An 18,125-nucleotide genomic window follows, 5' to 3' on the forward strand; every position below is an offset into this window, starting at 1 on the left:
TGATTTTTTCCGATGATTGGGAGTCTCATGTGAAGCAGGTCAGGATGGTATTCCAGATCCTTCGTGATAATGCTTTATTTGTGAAGGGGTCTAAGTGCCTATACGGAGTTCAGAAGGTCTCTTTTTTGGGTTTTATTTTTTCTCCCTCATCTATGGAAATGGATCCTGTTAAGGTCCAAGCTATTCATGACTGGATCCAACCCACATCTGTGAAGGGCCTTCAAAAATTTTGGGCCTTTGCTAATTTCTATCACCATTTCATTGCCAACTTTTCCAGTGTGGTTAAGCCCCTTACTGATTTGACGAAGAAAGGTGCTGATGTGACGAATTGGTCCTCTGCGGCTGTTGAGGCTTTTCGGGAGCTTAAACGCTGATTTACTTCTGCCCCTGTGTTGCGTCAGCCGGATGTTTCTCTTCCTTTTCAGGTTGAGGTTGACGCTTCTGAGATTGGGGCAGGGGCCGTTTTGTCTCAGCGGGATTCTGATGGTTCTTTGATGAAACCGTGTGCTTTTTTTTCCAGAAAGTTTTCGCCTGCGGAACGCAATTATGATGTCGGCAATCGGGAGTTGTTGGCTATGAAGTGGGCGTTTGAGGAGTGGCGACACTGGCTTGAGGGAGCTAAGCACCGCGTTGTGGTCTTGACTGATCATAAGAATCTGATTTACCTCGAGTCGGCCAAGCGGCTGAACCCTAGACAGGCTCGTTGGTCCCTGTTTTTCTCCCGTTTTGATTTTGTGGTCTCGTATCTTCCGGGATGTAAGAATCTTAAGGCTGATGCCCTCTCTATGAGTTTTTTGCCTGATTCTCCTGGAGTCCTTGAGCAGGCTAGCATTCTTAAGGAAGGGGTGATTCTTTCTGCCATCTCCCCTGATTTGCGGCGGGTGCATCGGGAATTTCAGGCTGATAAGCCTGACCACTGTCCAGTGGGGAAGCTGTTTGTTCCTGATAGATGGACAAGTAAGGTAATTTCTGAGGTTCATTGTTATGTGTTGGCTGGTCATCCTGGGATTTTTGGTACCAGAGATTTGGTTGCTAGGTCCTTTTGGTGGCCTTCCTTGTCGCGCGATGTGCGTGCTTTTGTGCAGTCCTGTGGGACTTGCGCCCGGGCCAAGCCTTGCTGTTCCCGCGCTAGTACAAATCCCTAGTTAGACCGCACATGGAGTACTGTGTCCAGTTTTGGGCACCGGTGCTCAGGAAGGATATAATGGAACTAGAGAGTACAAAGGAGGGCAACAAAATTAATAAAGGGGATGGGAGATCTACAATACACAGATAGATTAGCGAAATTAGGATTATTTAGTCTAGAAAAAAGACGACTGAGGGGCGATCTAATAACCATGTATAAGTATATAAGGGGACAATACAAATATCTCGCTGAGGATCTGTTTATACCAAGGAAGGTGATGGGCACAAGGGGGCATTCTTTGCGTCTGGAGGAGAGAAGGTTTTTCCACCAACATAGAAGAGGATTCTTTACTGTTAGGGCAGTGAGAATCTGGAATTGCTTGCCTGAGGAGTTGGTGATGGCAAACTCAGTCGAGGGGTTCAAGAGAGGCCTGGATGTCTTCCTGGAGCAGAACAATATTGTATCATACAATTATTGGGTTCTGTAGAAGGACGTAGATCTGGGGATTTATTATGATGGAATATAGGCTGAACTGGATGGACAAATGTCTTTTTTCGGCCTTACTAACTATGTTACTATGTTACTATGTTACTAGTGGGTTGCTTTGCCTTTGCCGGTCCCTCAGAGGCCCTGGACGCATATTTCCATGGATTTTATTTCGGATCTTCCTGTTTCCCAGAAGATGTCTGTTATCTGGGTTGTTTGTGACCGGTTCTTTAAAATGGTCCATCTGGTACCTTTGCCTAAGTTGCCTTCCTCCTCAGATTTGGTTCCATTGTTTTTTCAGCATGTGGTTCGTTTGAATGGCATTCCGGAGAATATTGTGTCTGACAGAGGTTCTCAGTTTGTCTCTAGGTTTTGGCGGGCCTTTTGTGCTAGGATGGGCATTGATTTGTCTCTTTCTTCGGCGTTTCATCCTCAGACTAATGGCCAAACTGAGCAAACTAATCAGACCTTGGAAACCTATTTGAGATGCTTTGTGTCTGCTGATCAGGATGATTGGGTGTCTTTCTTGCCGTTGGCCGAGTTTGCCCTTAATAATAGGGCTAGTTCGGCTACTTTGGTTTCACCTTTCTTTTGTAATTTTGGTTTTCATCCTCGTTTTTCTTCGGGGCAGGTTGAGCCTTCTGATTGTCCTGGTGTGGATTCTGTGGTGGACAGGCTGCAGCAGATTTGGACTCATGTGGTGGACAATTTGACGTTGTCCCAGGAAAAGGCTCAACGTTTTGCTAACCGCCGTCGGTGTGTTGGTCCCCGGCTTCGTGTGGGGGATTTGGTTTGGTTGTCTTCTCGTCATGTTCCTATGAAGGTTTCTTCCCCTAAGTTTAAGCCTCGGTTTATTGGTCCTTATAAGATTTCTGAAATTATCTATCCGGTGTCTTTTCGTTTGGCTCTTCCAGCCTCTTTTGCCATTCATAATGTTTTCCATAGATCTTTGTTGCGGAGATATGTGGTGCCCGTTGTTCCCTCGGTTGATCCTCCTGCCCCGGTGTTGGTTGAGGGAGAGTTGGAATATGAGGTTGAGAAAATTTTGGATTCTCGTTTTTCGAGGCGGAGGCTTCAGTATCTTGTCAAGTGGAAGGGTTATGGCCAGGAGGATAATTCTTGGGTTGTTGCCTCCGATGTCCATGCTGCCGATTTGGTTCATGCTTTTCACTTGGCTCGTCCTGATCGGCCTGGGAGCTCTGGTGAGGGTTCGGTGACCCCTCCTCAAGGGGGGGGGGTACTGTTGTGAATTCTGCTCTTGGGCTCCCTCCGGTGGTTGTAAGTGGCAATTTTGTGAGTTCTGCTCTTGGGCTCCCTCCGGTGGTTTTAAGTGGTATGGCTGCTCCTTGGATTTAGCAGTCTGCAGCTGCTTCCACTGATTGTCTTTCTGCTCGGCTATTTATGCCTGGCTCTTTCTTCAGCCAGTGCCACTTGTCAATGGTTCCTGGTTGGATTCACACCTCTCTTGGATTTCCCTGATATCCTGACCAGTTCTGCAAAGATAAGTCCTTGCTTTGCTCTTTTCTGTCCACATGTTGTGGACTTATTCGTTCTGTGCATTCTATGTTTTGTCCAGCTTGTCAGTATGGATTTATTCAGTTAAGCTGGAAGCTCTGGGAAGCAGATTTACCCTCCACACCTTTAGTCAGGTGTGGAGACTTTTGTAAACTCTGTGTGGATTTTTGTAGTTTTTAATACTGACCGCACAGTATTCTATCCTGTCCTTTCTATCTAGCTAGACTGGCCTCCTGTGCTACATCCTGGTTTCATTCTGTGTATGTCTTTTCCCTCTCCACTCACAGTCATTACCTGTGGGGGGCTATCTATCCTTTGGGGATTTTCTCTGAGGCAAGATAGTTTTCCTCTTTCTATCTTTAGGGGTAGTTAGTTCTCCGGCTGTGACGAGGTGCCTAGGGAGTGACAGGAGCATCCCACGGCTACTTCTAGTGTGGTGTTGAGCTTAGGGACTGCGGTCAGTACAGGTACCACCTCCTTCAGAGCTCGTCCCATGTTGCTCCTAAGCCACCAGTTCATAACAGGATGCCATGTTGCATTTGGAGATCCACTGATGTACCTAAACATTAAAACCCCCCACAAGTGACACCATTTTGGAAAGTAGACCCCCTAAGGAACTTATCTAGAGGTGTGGTGAGCACTTTGACCCACCAAGTGCTTTACAGAAGTTTATAATGCAGAACCGTAAAAATAAAAAATCATTTTTTTCAAAAAAATTATTTTTCACCCCCAATTTTTTATTTTTCCAAGGGTAAGAGAAGAACTTGGACCCCAAAAATTGTTGTACAATTTGTCCTGAGTACGCTGCTACCCCATATGTGGGGGTAAACCACTGTTTGGGCGCATGGGAGAGCTCGGAAGGGAAGGAGCGCCGTTTAACTTTTCAATGCAAAATTGACAGGAATTTAGATGGGATGCCATGTTGCGTTTGGAGAGCCACTGATGTGCCTAGACATTGAAACCCCCACAAGTGACACCATTTTGGAAAGTAGACCCCCTAAGGAACGTATCTAGATGTGTGGTGAGCACTTTGACCCACCAAGGGCTTCACAGAAGTTTATAATGCAGAGCTGTAAAAATAAAACAAAAAACATTTCCCACAAAAATTATTTTTCAGCCCCCAGTTTTGTATTTTTCCGAGGGTAACAGGAGAAATTGGACCCAAAAAGTTGTTGTCCAATTTGTCCTCAGTGCGCTGATACCCTATATGTGGGGGGAACCACCGTTTGGGCGCATGGGAGGGCTCGGAAGGGAAGGAGCGCCATTTGGAATGCAGACCTAGATTGAATGGTCTGCAGGCGTCACATGGCGTTTGCAGAGCCCCTAATGTACCTAAACAGTAGAAACCCCCCCACAAGTGACACCATATTGGTAACTAGACCCCCCAAGGAACTTATCTAGATGTGTTGTGAGAACTTTTAGCCCCCAAGTGTTTCACTACAGTTTATAACGCAGAGCCGTGAAAATGAAAAAATAAAAATTCCCTCCAAAATTATTTTTTAGCCCCCAGTTTTGTATTTTCCAGAGGGTAACAGGAGAAATTGGACCCCAAAAGTTGTTGTCCAATTTGTCCTGAGTGCGCTGATACCCCATATGTGGGGGAGAACCTCCATTTGGGCGCATGGGAGGGCTCGGAATGGAAGGAGCGCCATTTGGAATGCAGACTTAGATGGAATGGTCTGCAGGTGTCACATTGCATTTGCAGAGCCCCTAATGTACCTAAACAGTAGAAACCCCACACAAGTGACCCCATATTGGAAACTAGACCCCCCAAGGAACTCATCTAGATGTGTTGTGAGAACTTTGAGCCCCCAAGTGTTTCACTACAGTTTATAACGCAGAGCCGTGAAAATAAAAAATCTTTTTTTTTCCCACAAAAATTATTTTATAGACCCCAGTTTTGTATTTTCCCAAGGGTGACAGTAGAAATTGGACCCCAAAAGTTGTTGTCCAATTTGTCCTGAGTACGCTGATACCCCATATGTTGGGGTAAACCCCTGTTTGGGTGCACGGGAGAGCTCGGAAGGGAAGGAGCACTGTTTACTTTTTCAACGCAGAATTGGCTGGAATTGAGATCAGACGCCATGTCGCGTTTGGAGAGCCCCTGATGTACCTAAACAGTGGAAACCCCCCAATTATAACTGAAACCCTAATCCAAACACACCCCTAACCCTAATCCCAACGATAACCCTAACCACACCTCTAACCCAGACACACCCCTAACCCTAATCCCAACCGTAAATGTAATCCAAACCCTAACCCTAACTTTAGCCCCAACCCTAACTGTAGCCTTAACCCTAGCCCCAACCCTAACCCTAGCCCTAACCCTAATGGGAAAATGGAAACAAATACATTTTTTTAATTTTTCCCTAACTAAGGGGGTGATGAAGGGGGGTTTGATTTACTTTTATAGCGGGTTTTTTAGCGAATTTTTATGATTGGCAGCCGTCAAAACACTGAAAGACGCTTTTTATTGCAAAAAATATTTTTTGCGTTACCACATTTTGAGAGCTATAATTTTTCCATATTTGAGTCCACAGAGTCATGTGAGGTCTTGTTTTTTGCGGGACGAGTTTGACGTTTTTATTGGTAACATTTTCGGGCACGTGACATTTTTTGATCACTTTTTATTCCGATTTTTGTGAGGCAGGATGACCAAAAAACAGCTATTCATGAATTTCTTTTGGGGGAGGCGTTTATACCGTTCCGTGTTTGGTAAAATTGATAAAGCAGTTTTATTCTTCGGGTCAGTACGATTACAGCGATACCTCATTTATATCATTTTTTTATGTTTTGGCGCTTTTATACGATAAAAACTATTTTGCAGAAAAAATCATTATTTTTGCATCGCTTTATTCTGAGGACTATAACTTTTTATTTTTTTACTGATGATGCTGTATGCAGCTCGTTTTTTGCGGTAGAAGATGACGCTTTCAACGGTACCATGGTTATTTATATCGGTCTTTTTGATCGCGTGTTATTCCACTTTTTGTTCGGCGGTATGATAATAAAGCGTTGTTTTTTGCCTAGTTTTTTTTTTTTCCTTACAGTCTTTACTGAAGGGGTTAACTAGTTGGACAGTTTTATAGGTTGGGTCGTTACGGACGCGGCAATACTAAATATGTGTACTTTTATTGTTTGTTTTTTTATTTAGAAATTTATTTATGGGAACAATTTTTTTTTTTTATTATTTAGGAATTTTTTTTTATTTTTTTTTTACACATATGGAAATTTTTTTTAAACTTTTTTACTTTGCCCCAGGGGGGGACATCACAGATCGCTGATCTGACAGTTTTCACAGCACTCACCGATCTGTCTGAGAGCAGTGCAGGCTTACCAAGCGCCGCTATGAGCAGGCACTTGGTAAGCCACCTCCCTCCCTGCAGGACCCGGATGTCGCGGTTATCTTGGATCTGGACCTGCTACAGGGAGGGAGGTAAGGAGACCCTCGCAGCAACGCGATCACGGTGTGCCGGGGCAGTCCGTGACCGCTCCTGGCACATAGCGCCGGATGTCAGCTGCGATAGGCAGCTGACACCTGGCCGCGCTCCCCCCGTGAGCGCGGCCGATAGCCCTGGACCTACTATTCCGTCCATGGGAATTAAGGCCCACCCCACATGGACGGAATAGTACGTCGGATGGCAGAAAGGGATTAACATTAAAGAGAGCTGCTTTAACCCCTTAGCGACCGCCGATACGCCTTTTAATGGCGGCCGCTAAGGGTACTTAAACCACAGCGCCGTTAATTAACGGCGCTGTGGAAAAAGTCAATAGCGCCCCCCAGAGGCTGATTTTCTCTGGGGTCTCGGCTGCCGGGGGTAGCCGAGACCCCAGAGAACATGATTCGGGGGGTTTTTAACCCACCCCGCATTTGCGATCGCCGGTAATTAACCAATCGCAAAAAAAAAAAACGCGATCTCTTTTTAATTTCTCTGTCCTCCGATGTGATCACACATCGGAGGACAGAGAAAAGGGGTCCCAGGTGGCCCCCCAATACTCACCTAGCTCCCCCGATGCTCCTCGTGGCTCCCGGTGGGCGCCGCCATCTTCAAAATGGCGGGCGCATGCGCAGTGCGCCCGCCGGCCGGCCCCGCGAGAATCTTTGGGGTCTCGGCTGCCGGGGGTAGCCGAGACCCCAAAGAGCATGATCGGGGTCGGTTTTACCGACCCCTGTTTTGCGATCGCCAGTAATTAACTGTTTACCGGCGACCGCAAAAAAAAAAAAAAAAAAAAAGTAAAGTGTAATTCTCTGTCCTCTGATGTGATCGCACATCAGAGGACAGAGAAATAGGGGGATTCGGGGACCCTACAATACTCACCTGTGTCCCTGGATCCTCTTGCTGCTCCTCCTGGCCACCGGCAGAAGAAAATGGCGGGCGCATGCGCAGTGCGCCCGCCATCTGTCTCCATCTGCCGGCCGGCAGGAAAACAGCAGTTGGGGCTAAAATTAGGGTTAGGGGTAGGGTTAGGGGTAGGGTTAGGGGTAAGGGTAGGGGTAGGGTTAGGGCTAGGGTTGGGGCTAAATTTAGGGTTAGGGTTGGGGCTAAATTTAGGGTTAGGCTTCTTTCACACTTACGTCGGTACGGGGCCGTCGCAATGCGTCGGCCCGACATACCGACGCACGTTGTGAAAATTGTGCACAACGTGGGCAGCAGCTGTAGTTTTTCAACGCATCTGCTGCCCAATCTATGTCCTGGGGAGGAGGGGTCGGAGTTACGGCTACGCATGCGCGGTCAGAAAAAACGTTTCATTGAACTTTTTTTGTGCCGACGGTCCGCCAAAACACAACTGATCCAGTGCACGACGGACGCGACGTGTGGCCATCCGTCACGATCCGTCGGCAATACAAGTCTATGGGCAAAAAACGCATCCTGCGGGCACATTTGCAGGATCCGTTTCTTGTCCAAAACGACGGATTGCGACGGAATGCCAAACGACGCAAGTGTGAAAGTAGCCTTAGGGCTAGGGTTAGGGTTGGGGCTAAAGTTAGGGCTAGGGTTGGGGCTAAAGTTAGGGTTAGAGCTGGGATTAGGGTTAGGGTTTGGATTAGGGTTGGTATTAGGGTTAGGGTTGGCATTAGGGTTACGCTTGGGATTAGGGTTAGGTTTGGGATTAGGGTTAACGTTAGGGTTGTGATTAGGGGTGTATTGGGATTAGGGTTAGGTTTGAGGTTAGGGTTGAGATTAGGATTAGGGGTGTGTTGGATTTAGGGTTTTGATTAGGGTTATGGTTAGGGTTGACATTAGGGTTGTTTTGGGGTAAGGGTTGTGATTATGGTTAGTGATTAGGATTATGGATCAGGTTAGGATTAGGGTTAGGGGTGTGTTGGGGTTAGGGTTGGAGCTAGAATTGGGGGGTTTCCACTGTTTAGGTACATCAGGGGGTCTCCAAACACGACAGCCAATTTTGCGCTCAAAAAGTCAAATGGTGCTCCCTCCCTTCTGAGCTCTGCTGTGCGCCCAAACAGTGGGTTACCCCCACATATGGGGCATCAGCGTACTCGGGATAAATTGGACAACAACTTCTGGGGTCCAATTTCTCTTGTTACCCTTGTGAAAATAAAAACTTGGGGGCTACAATATCTTTTTTGTGAAAAAAATTTTTTTTTTATTTTCTCGACTCTGCATTCTAAACTTCTGTGAAGCACTTGGGCATTCAAAGTTCTCACCACACATCTAGATAAGTTCCTTGGGGGGTCTAGTTTCCAAAATGGGGTCACTTGTGGAGGGTTTCTACTGGTTAGGTACATCAGGGGCTCTGCAAACGCAACATAATACCCGCAGACCATTCTATCAAAGTCTGCATTCCAAAACGGCGCTCCTTCCTTCCGAGCTCTGCGGTGCGCCCAAACAGTGGTTTACCCCCACATATTGGGTATCGACGTACTCAGGAGAAATTGCACAACAAATTTAGTGGTCTAATTTCTCCTGTTACCCTTGTGAAAATAAAAATTTGTGGGCAAAAAGATCATTTTTGTAGAAAAAATGAATTTTTTTTTTTCACGGCTCTACGTTATAAACTTTTGTGAAGCACTTGGGGGTTCAAAGTGCTCACCACACATCTAGATAAGTTCCTTAAGGGGTCTAGTTTCCAAAATGGTGTCACTTATGGGGAGTTTCCACTGTTTAGGCACATCAGGGGCTCTCTAAACGTGACATGGCGTTCGATCTCAATTCCAGCCAATTCTGCATTGAAAAAGTCAAGCGCTCCTTCACTTCTAAGTTCTGCGGTGCGCCCAAAAAGTGGTTTACCCCCACATATGGGGTATTGGCATATTCAGGAGAAATTGCATAACAAAATTTATGGTTACATTTCTGTTTTTACACTTGTGAAAGTAAAAAAAATGGTTCTGAATTAAGATGTTTGCAAAAAAAAGTTAAATGTTCATTTTTTCCTTCCACATTGTTTCAGTTCCTGTGAAGCACGTAAAGGGTTAATAAACTTCTTGAATGTGGTTTTGAGAACCTTGAGGCGTGTAGTTTTTAGAATGGTGTCACACTTCATTATTTTCTATCATATAGACCCCTCAAAATGACTTCAAATGTGATGTGGTCCCTAAAAAAAATGGTGTTGTAAATATGAGAAATTGCTGGTCAACTTTTAACCCTTATAACTCCCTAACAAAAAAAAATTTTGTTTCCAAAATTGTGCTGATGTAAAGTAGACATGTGGGAAATGTTATTTATTAACTATTTTTCGTGACATATCTCTCTGATTTAAGGGCATAAAAATAAAAATTTTGAAAATTGCAAAATGTTAAAAATTTTCGCCATATTTCCGTTTTTTTCATAAATAATCGCAAGTAATATCGAAGAAATGTTACCACTAACATGAAGTACAATATGTCCCGAAAAAACACTGTCAGAATCAGCGGGATCCGTTGAAGCGTTCCAGAGTTATAACCTCATAAAGTGACAGTGGTCAGAATTGCAAAAATTGGCCTGGTCATTAAGTACCAAATTGGCTCTGTCACTAAGGGGTTAAGCTTCTGAGCCACAAGCTCTTGTAACATCACTATGAGACTTTTGTGTACTTGATCTGTATTCCAGGATCTTACTACAGGCAGATTATACTGATAGAAATACACTGCTGTGTACAATGGAAGTATTTTTTTATTACAGAGGCAGAATAAGATTTTTACATCCTATAAAATTACTAAAAAAAATTATAAAAAACACTTGATAGTGAAAAAAATATTGTAATTTGTAATGTAGTTTTTAAAAAAATAAACATCACAAATCAATACATAACATGGACAAATTTTGTGTCCATGTAATCGTTACGACCCGCACATCACAGCGATCCGATAATTTACAGGTTCACGAAAAATTATGTAAAAAATGGCATGATTGTTAATTTTTCTCGTTAAACCCATAAAAAATGTAGTAAAACTGTAAGGCTGCCGTCACACTAGCAGTATTTGGTCAGTATTTTACCTCAGTATTAGTAAGCCAAAACCAGGAGTGGGTGGTAATACAGAAGGGGTGCATATGCTTCTATTATACTCTTCCTCTATTTGTTCCACTCCTGGTTTTGGCTTACAAATACTGAGGTAAAATACTGACCAAATACTGCGAGTGTGACGGCAGCCTAATGCTGAGACCGTGTTCACACGTAGCATAAATGCTTTTCTTCAGCAGGTGTCCGCACCAGAAGACGCAGTAACAATCTGCTCTGATTATTGCATGTTTCCTGTGTTTCTTTGATGCGTTTTCCCCCTTATTTGATGTGATATTTGGGAAGATAAGAAGTGGAGTTTTTAACGCTTGTATAATACAGAAAAGCATTGATTCTGCGAATAAAAATCAAACTGCGTTTTTTTCCATCACAAGTTTTTTTTTTTTCCGGAGGAAGCCTATAGAGAAAAAATGCACCAAACCTGCAGAGTTCAGCATCGTTTTCAGACCTCAGAGAGCGGAGATTTCATGGAATCACGTCCACTTGCTTTGAAATTTAGACCATGTTCACATGTAGCATAAATGCTGTGTATTTTCTGCTGCTGTTTTTGCTGAAAAATTCTGCTGTGTTTATCTGTCCAAGCAAAATGGATGTGATTTCATGAAAACTGCGCCCGCTATTAGAATTCAACGGACAGTATTTTACATTGTGTAACAGTTTGTATTTATCTATACGCCGGTCTCTCCTCCTGCTTTACAGGCGTTCTTCCTTTTCCTTGCCTCTCCCATTCCTTTTCTTCCCCTCCTACCTCTTAAATGTTTTCTATATAAGGTATCTTATAAGTGTATCGTAACCACTTTCCCTTGCTTATCCTGTACATACCAATCATTTTCAATTTCCTTCTATTCCTTTATTTTTTTTTACCATTTCTAATAAACCATATTTTTCCCTTCCCCCTCTTCATTTTTAACCCTTTCCTCCCTTTATTTTGCGTATATCTTCCATCCCTTTATTGTTGCTTTTTTGCTTTTATTTTGTTCTTGTTTGTGTCTAGATTACTTTGCATTTATAATATATAAATAGATATAATATGCGGTTGTTCAATCTTTATTGGAAGTTTTCAGTTAAAGAGATTCTTGTGCTTCAGGGCGGCCTGTGGGCGGAGCTTTATTTGGCGCACTACATATTCATCATATGGGCTTATGACAGATATTGATCCCTCCGTAACCTGTTCTCTATTTTACATACTGAATATTCTATTGTGGGGTTACAAAAAAAAATCAAATTGATCAAAATGGCAGCGGCGCATGATGCTTAAAATGGCAATATGTATTCAGGGACGGACTAAACTGCATATTGGGATGATGGGATAATGGGCTGCAATACTCGACTCCACCACTAGATGGCAGCACATTTTACAAATGCAGCCCAGGAAATGACTTCTTGTAATATAGGAAGAAGGGAATTCAATGGAAATACCTAAATGAATCAGAACATCCACAGGGCTGGATTAAAGTTTAATAATAGAACCAGGGAAAAAAGATTGTAACTATATGGGATTATGTGTAGAATATCGGGTTACACACGCCTGGTGATATATCTCATCAACATCTCATAGGAATATGAGTATATCTATTGTTCTGTATGGGGATTATGGGTGAAATATCACAAATACACATGCCCAGGAACATATTTCATCTACTTCTGATAGGAATATGGGTATATCTATTGTTCTGTATGAGGATTATGGTTGAAATATCACAAATACACATGCCCAGGAACATACTTCATCTACTTCTAATAGGAATATGGGTATAATTATTGTTCTGTATGGGGATTATGGGTGAAATATCACAAATACACATGCCCAGGAACATACTTCATCTACTTCTGATAGGAATATGAGTATATCTATTGATCTGTATGGGGATTATGGGTGAAATATCACAAATACACATGTCCAGGAACATATTTCATCTACTTCTGATAGGAATATGGGTATAATAATTGTTCTGTATGGGGATTATGGGTGAAATATCACAAATACACATGCCCAGGAACATATTTCATCTACTTCTGATAGGAATATGAGTATAATTATTGTTCTGTATGGGGATTATGGGTGAAATATCACAAATACACATGCCCAGGAACATACTTCATCTACTTCTGATAGGAATATGGGTATAACTATTGTTCTGTATGGGGATTATGGGTGAAATATCACAAATACACATGCCCAGGAACATATTTCATCTACTTCTGATAGGAATATGGGTATATCTATTGATCTGTATGGGGATTATGGGTGAAATATCACAAATACACATGCCCAGGAACATATTTCATCTACTTCTGATAGGAATATGGGTATAATTATTGTTCTGTATGGGAATTATGGGTGAAATATCACAAATACACATGCCCAGGAACATATTTCATCTACTTCTGATAGGAATATGGGTATAATTATTGTTCTGTATGGGGATTATGGGTGAAATATCACAAATACACATGCCCAGGAACATACTTCATCTACTTCTAATAGGAATATGGGTATATCTATTGTTCTGTATGGGGATTATGGGTGAAGTATCACAAATACACATGCCCAGGAACATATTTCATCTACTTCTGATAGGAATATGGGTATAATTATTGTTCTGTATGGGGATTATGGGTGAAATATCACAAATACACATGCCCAGGAACATATTTCATCTACTTCTGATAGGAATATGAGTATAACTATTGTTCTGTATGGGGATTATGGGTGAAATATCACAAATACACATGTCCAGGAACATATTTCATCTACTTCTGATAGGAATATGAGTATATCTATTGTTCTGTATGGGGATTATGGGTGAAATATCACAAATACACATGCCCAGGAACATATTTCATCTACTTCTGATAGGAATATGAGTATATCTATTGATCTGTATGGGGATTATGGGTGAAATATCACAAATACACATGCCCAGGAACATATTTCATCTACTTCTGATAGGAATATGGGTATAATTATTGTTCTGTATGGGGATTATGGGTGAAATATCACAAATACACATGCCCAGGAACATACTTCACCTACTTCTAATAGGAATATGGGTATATCTATTGTTCTGTATGGGGATTATGGGTGAAATATCACAAATACACATGCCCAGGAACATACTTCATCTACTTCTGATAGGAATATGGGTATATCTATAGTCCTGTATGGGGATTATGGGTGAAATATCACAAATACACATGCCCAGGAACATATTTCATCTACTTCTGATAGGAATATGGGTATATCTATTGATCTGTATGGGGATTATGGGTGAAATATCACAAATACACATGCCCAGGAACATATTTCATCTACTTCTGATATGAATATGGGTATAATTATTGTTCTGTATGAGGATTATGGGTGAAATATCACAAATACACATGCCCAGGAACATATTTCATCTACTTCTGATAGGAATATGGGTATAATTATTGTTCTGTATGGGGATTATGGGTGAAATATCACAAATACACATGCCCAGGAACATATTTCATCTACTTCTGATAGGAATATGGGTATATCTATTGTTCTGTATGGGGATTATGGGTGAAATATCACAAATACACATGCCCAGGAACATACTTCATCTACTTCTAATAGGAATATGGGTATATCTATTGTTCTGTATGGGGATTATGGGTGAAATATCACAAATACACATGCCCAGGAACATATTTCATCTACTTCTGATAGGAATATGGGTATAATTATTGTTCTGTATGGGGATTATGGGTGAAATATCACAAATACACATGCCCAGGAACATATTTCATCTACTTCTGATAGGAATATGGGTATAATTATTGTTCTGTATGGGGATTATGGGTGAAATATCACAAATACACATGCCCAGGAACATATTTCATCTACTTCTGATAGGAATATGAGTATAATTATTGTTCTGTATGGGGATTATGGGTGAAATATCACAAATACACATGCCCAGGAACATACTTCATCTACTTCTGATAGGAAAATGGGTATAACTATTGTTCTGTATGGGGATTATGGGTGAAATATCACAAATACACATGCCCAGGAACATATTTCATCTACTTCTGATAGGAATATGGGTATATCTATTGATCTGTATGGGGATTATGGGTGAAATATCACAAATACACATGCCCAGGAACATATTTCATCTACTTCTGATAGGAATATGGGTATAATTATTGTTCTGTATGGGGATTATGGGTGAAATATCACAAATACACATGCCCAGGAACATACTTCATCTACTTCTAATAGGAATATGGGTATATCTATTGTTCTGTATGGGGATTATGGGTGAAGTATCACAAATACACATGCCCAGGAACATATTTCATCTACTTCTGATAGGAATATGGGTATAATTATTGTTCTGTATGGGGATTATGGGTGAAATATCACAAATACACATGCCCAGGAACATATTTCATCTACTTCTGATAGGAATATGAGTATAACTATTGTTCTGTATGGGGATTATGGGTGAAATATCACAAATACACATGTCCAGGAACATATTTCATCTACTTCTGATAGGAATATGAGTATATCTATTGTTCTGTATGGGGATTATGGGTGAAATATCACAAATACACATGCCCAGGAACATATTTCATCTACTTCTGATAGGAATATGAGTATATCTATTGATCTGTATGGGGATTATGGGTGAAATATCACAAATACACATGCCCAGGAACATATTTCATCTACTTCTGATAGGAATATGGGTATAATTATTGTTCTGTATGGGGATTATGGGTGAAATATCACAAATACACATGCCCAGGAACATACTTCACCTACTTCTAATAGGAATATGGGTATATCTATTGTTCTGTATGGGGATTATGGGTGAAATATCACAAATACACATGCCCAGGAACATACTTCATCTACTTCTGATAGGAATATGGGTATATCTATAGTCCTGTATGGGGATTATGGGTGAAATATCACAAATACACATGCCCAGGAACATATTTCATCTACTTCTGATAGGAATATGGGTATATCTATTGATCTGTATGGGGATTATGGGTGAAATATCACAAATACACATGCCCAGGAACATATTTCATCTACTTCTGATATGAATATGGGTATAATTATTGTTCTGTATGAGGATTATGGGTGAAATATCACAAATACACATGCCCAGGAACATATTTCATCTACTTCTGATAGGAATATGGGTATAATTATTGTTCTGTATGGGGATTATGGGTGAAATATCACAAATACACATGCCCAGGAACATATTTCATCTACTTCTGATAGGAATATGGGTATAATTATTGTTCTGTATGGGGATTATGGGTGAAATATCACAAATACACATGCCCAGGAACATACTTCATCTACTTCTAATAGGAATATGGGTATATCTATTGTTCTGTATGGGGATTATGGGTGAAATATCACAAATACACATGCCCAGGAACATATTTCATCTACTTCTGATAGGAATATGGGTATAATTATTGTTCTGTATGGGGATTATGGGTGAAATATCACAAATACACATGCCCAGGAACATATTTCATCTACTTCTGATAGGAATATGGGTATAATTATTGTTCTGTATGGGGATTATGGGTGAAATATCACAAATACACATGCCCAGGAACATATTTCATCTACTTCTGATAGGAATAGGAGTATAACTATTGTTCTGTATGGGGATTATGGGTGAAATATCACAAATACACATGTCCAGGAACATATTTCATCTACTTCTAATAGGAATATGAGTATATCTATTGTTCTGTATGGGGATTATGGGTGAAATATCACAAATACACATGCCCAGGAACATATTTCATCTACTTCTGATAGGAATATGAGTATATCTATTGATCTGTATGGGGATTATGGGTGAAATATCACAAATACACATGCCCAGGAACATATTTCATCTACTTCTGATAGGAATATGAGTATAACTATTGTTCTGTATGTGGATTATGGGTGAAATATCACAAATACACATGCCCAGGAACATATTTCATCTACTTCTGATTGGAATATGGGTATATCTATTGTTCTGTATGGGGACTATGGGTGAAATATCACAAATACACATGCCCAGGAACATACTTCATCTACTTCTGATAGGAATATGAGTATATCTATTGTTCTGTATGGGGATTATGGGTGAAATATCACAAATACACATGCCCAGGAACATATTTCATCTACTTCTGATAGGAATATGAGTATATCTATTGATCTGTATGGGGATTATGGGTGAAATATCACAAATACACATGCCCAGGAACATATTTCATCTACTTCTGATAGGAATATGAGTATATCTATTGATCTGTATGGGGATTATGGGTGAAATATCACAAATACACATGCCCAGGAACATATTTCATCTACTTCTGATAGGAATATGAGTATAACTATTGTTCTGTATGTGGATTATGGGTGAAATATCACAAATACACATGCCCAGGAACATATTTCATCTACTTCTGATAGGAATATGGGTATATCTATTGTTCTGTATGGGGATTATGGGTGAAATATCACAAATACACATGCCCAGGAACATATTTCATCTACTTCTGATAGGAATATGAGTATATCTATTGATCTGTATGGGGATTATGGGTGAAATATCACAAATACACATGCCCAGGAACATATTTCATCTACTTCTGATAGGAATATGAGTATAACTATTGTTCTGTATGGGGATTATGGGTGAAATATCACAAATACACATGCCCAGGAACATATTTCATCTACTTCTGATAGGAATATGAGTATAACTATTGTTCTGTATGGGGATTATGGGTGAAATATCACAAATACACATGTCCAGGAACATATTTCATCTACTTCTGATAGGAATATGAGTATATCTATTGTTCTGTATGGGGATTATGGGTGAAATATCACAAATACACATGCCCAGGAACATATTTCATCTACTTCTGATAGGAATATGGGTATAACTATTGATCTGTATGGGGATTATGGGGGAAATATCACAAATACACATGCTCAGGAACATACTTCATCTACTTCTGATAGGAATATGGGTATAACTATTGTTCTGTATGGGGATTATGGGTGAAATATCACAAATACACATGCCCAGGAACATACTTCATCTACTTCTGATAGGAATATAGGTATATCTATTGATCTATATGGGGATTATGGGTGAAATATCACAAATACACATGCCCAGGAACATACTTCATCTACTTCTGATAGGAATATGGGTATATCTATTGATCTGTATGGGGATTATGGGTGAAATATCACAAATACACATGCTCAGGAACATACTTCATCTACTTCTGATAGGAATATGGGTATAATTATTGTTCTGTATGGGGATTATGGGTGAAATATCACAAATACACATGCTCAGGAACATACTTCATCTACTTCTGATAGGAATATGGGTATATCTATTGATCTGTATGGGGATTATGGGTGAAATATCACAAATACACATGCCCAGGAACATACTTCATCTACTTCTGATAGGAATATGGGTATAATTATTGTTCTGTATGG

This window comes from Ranitomeya imitator, chromosome 8 (genome assembly GCF_032444005.1).
Source record: "Ranitomeya imitator isolate aRanImi1 chromosome 8, aRanImi1.pri, whole genome shotgun sequence".
Classification (NCBI taxonomy): Eukaryota; Metazoa; Chordata; class Amphibia; order Anura; family Dendrobatidae; genus Ranitomeya; species Ranitomeya imitator.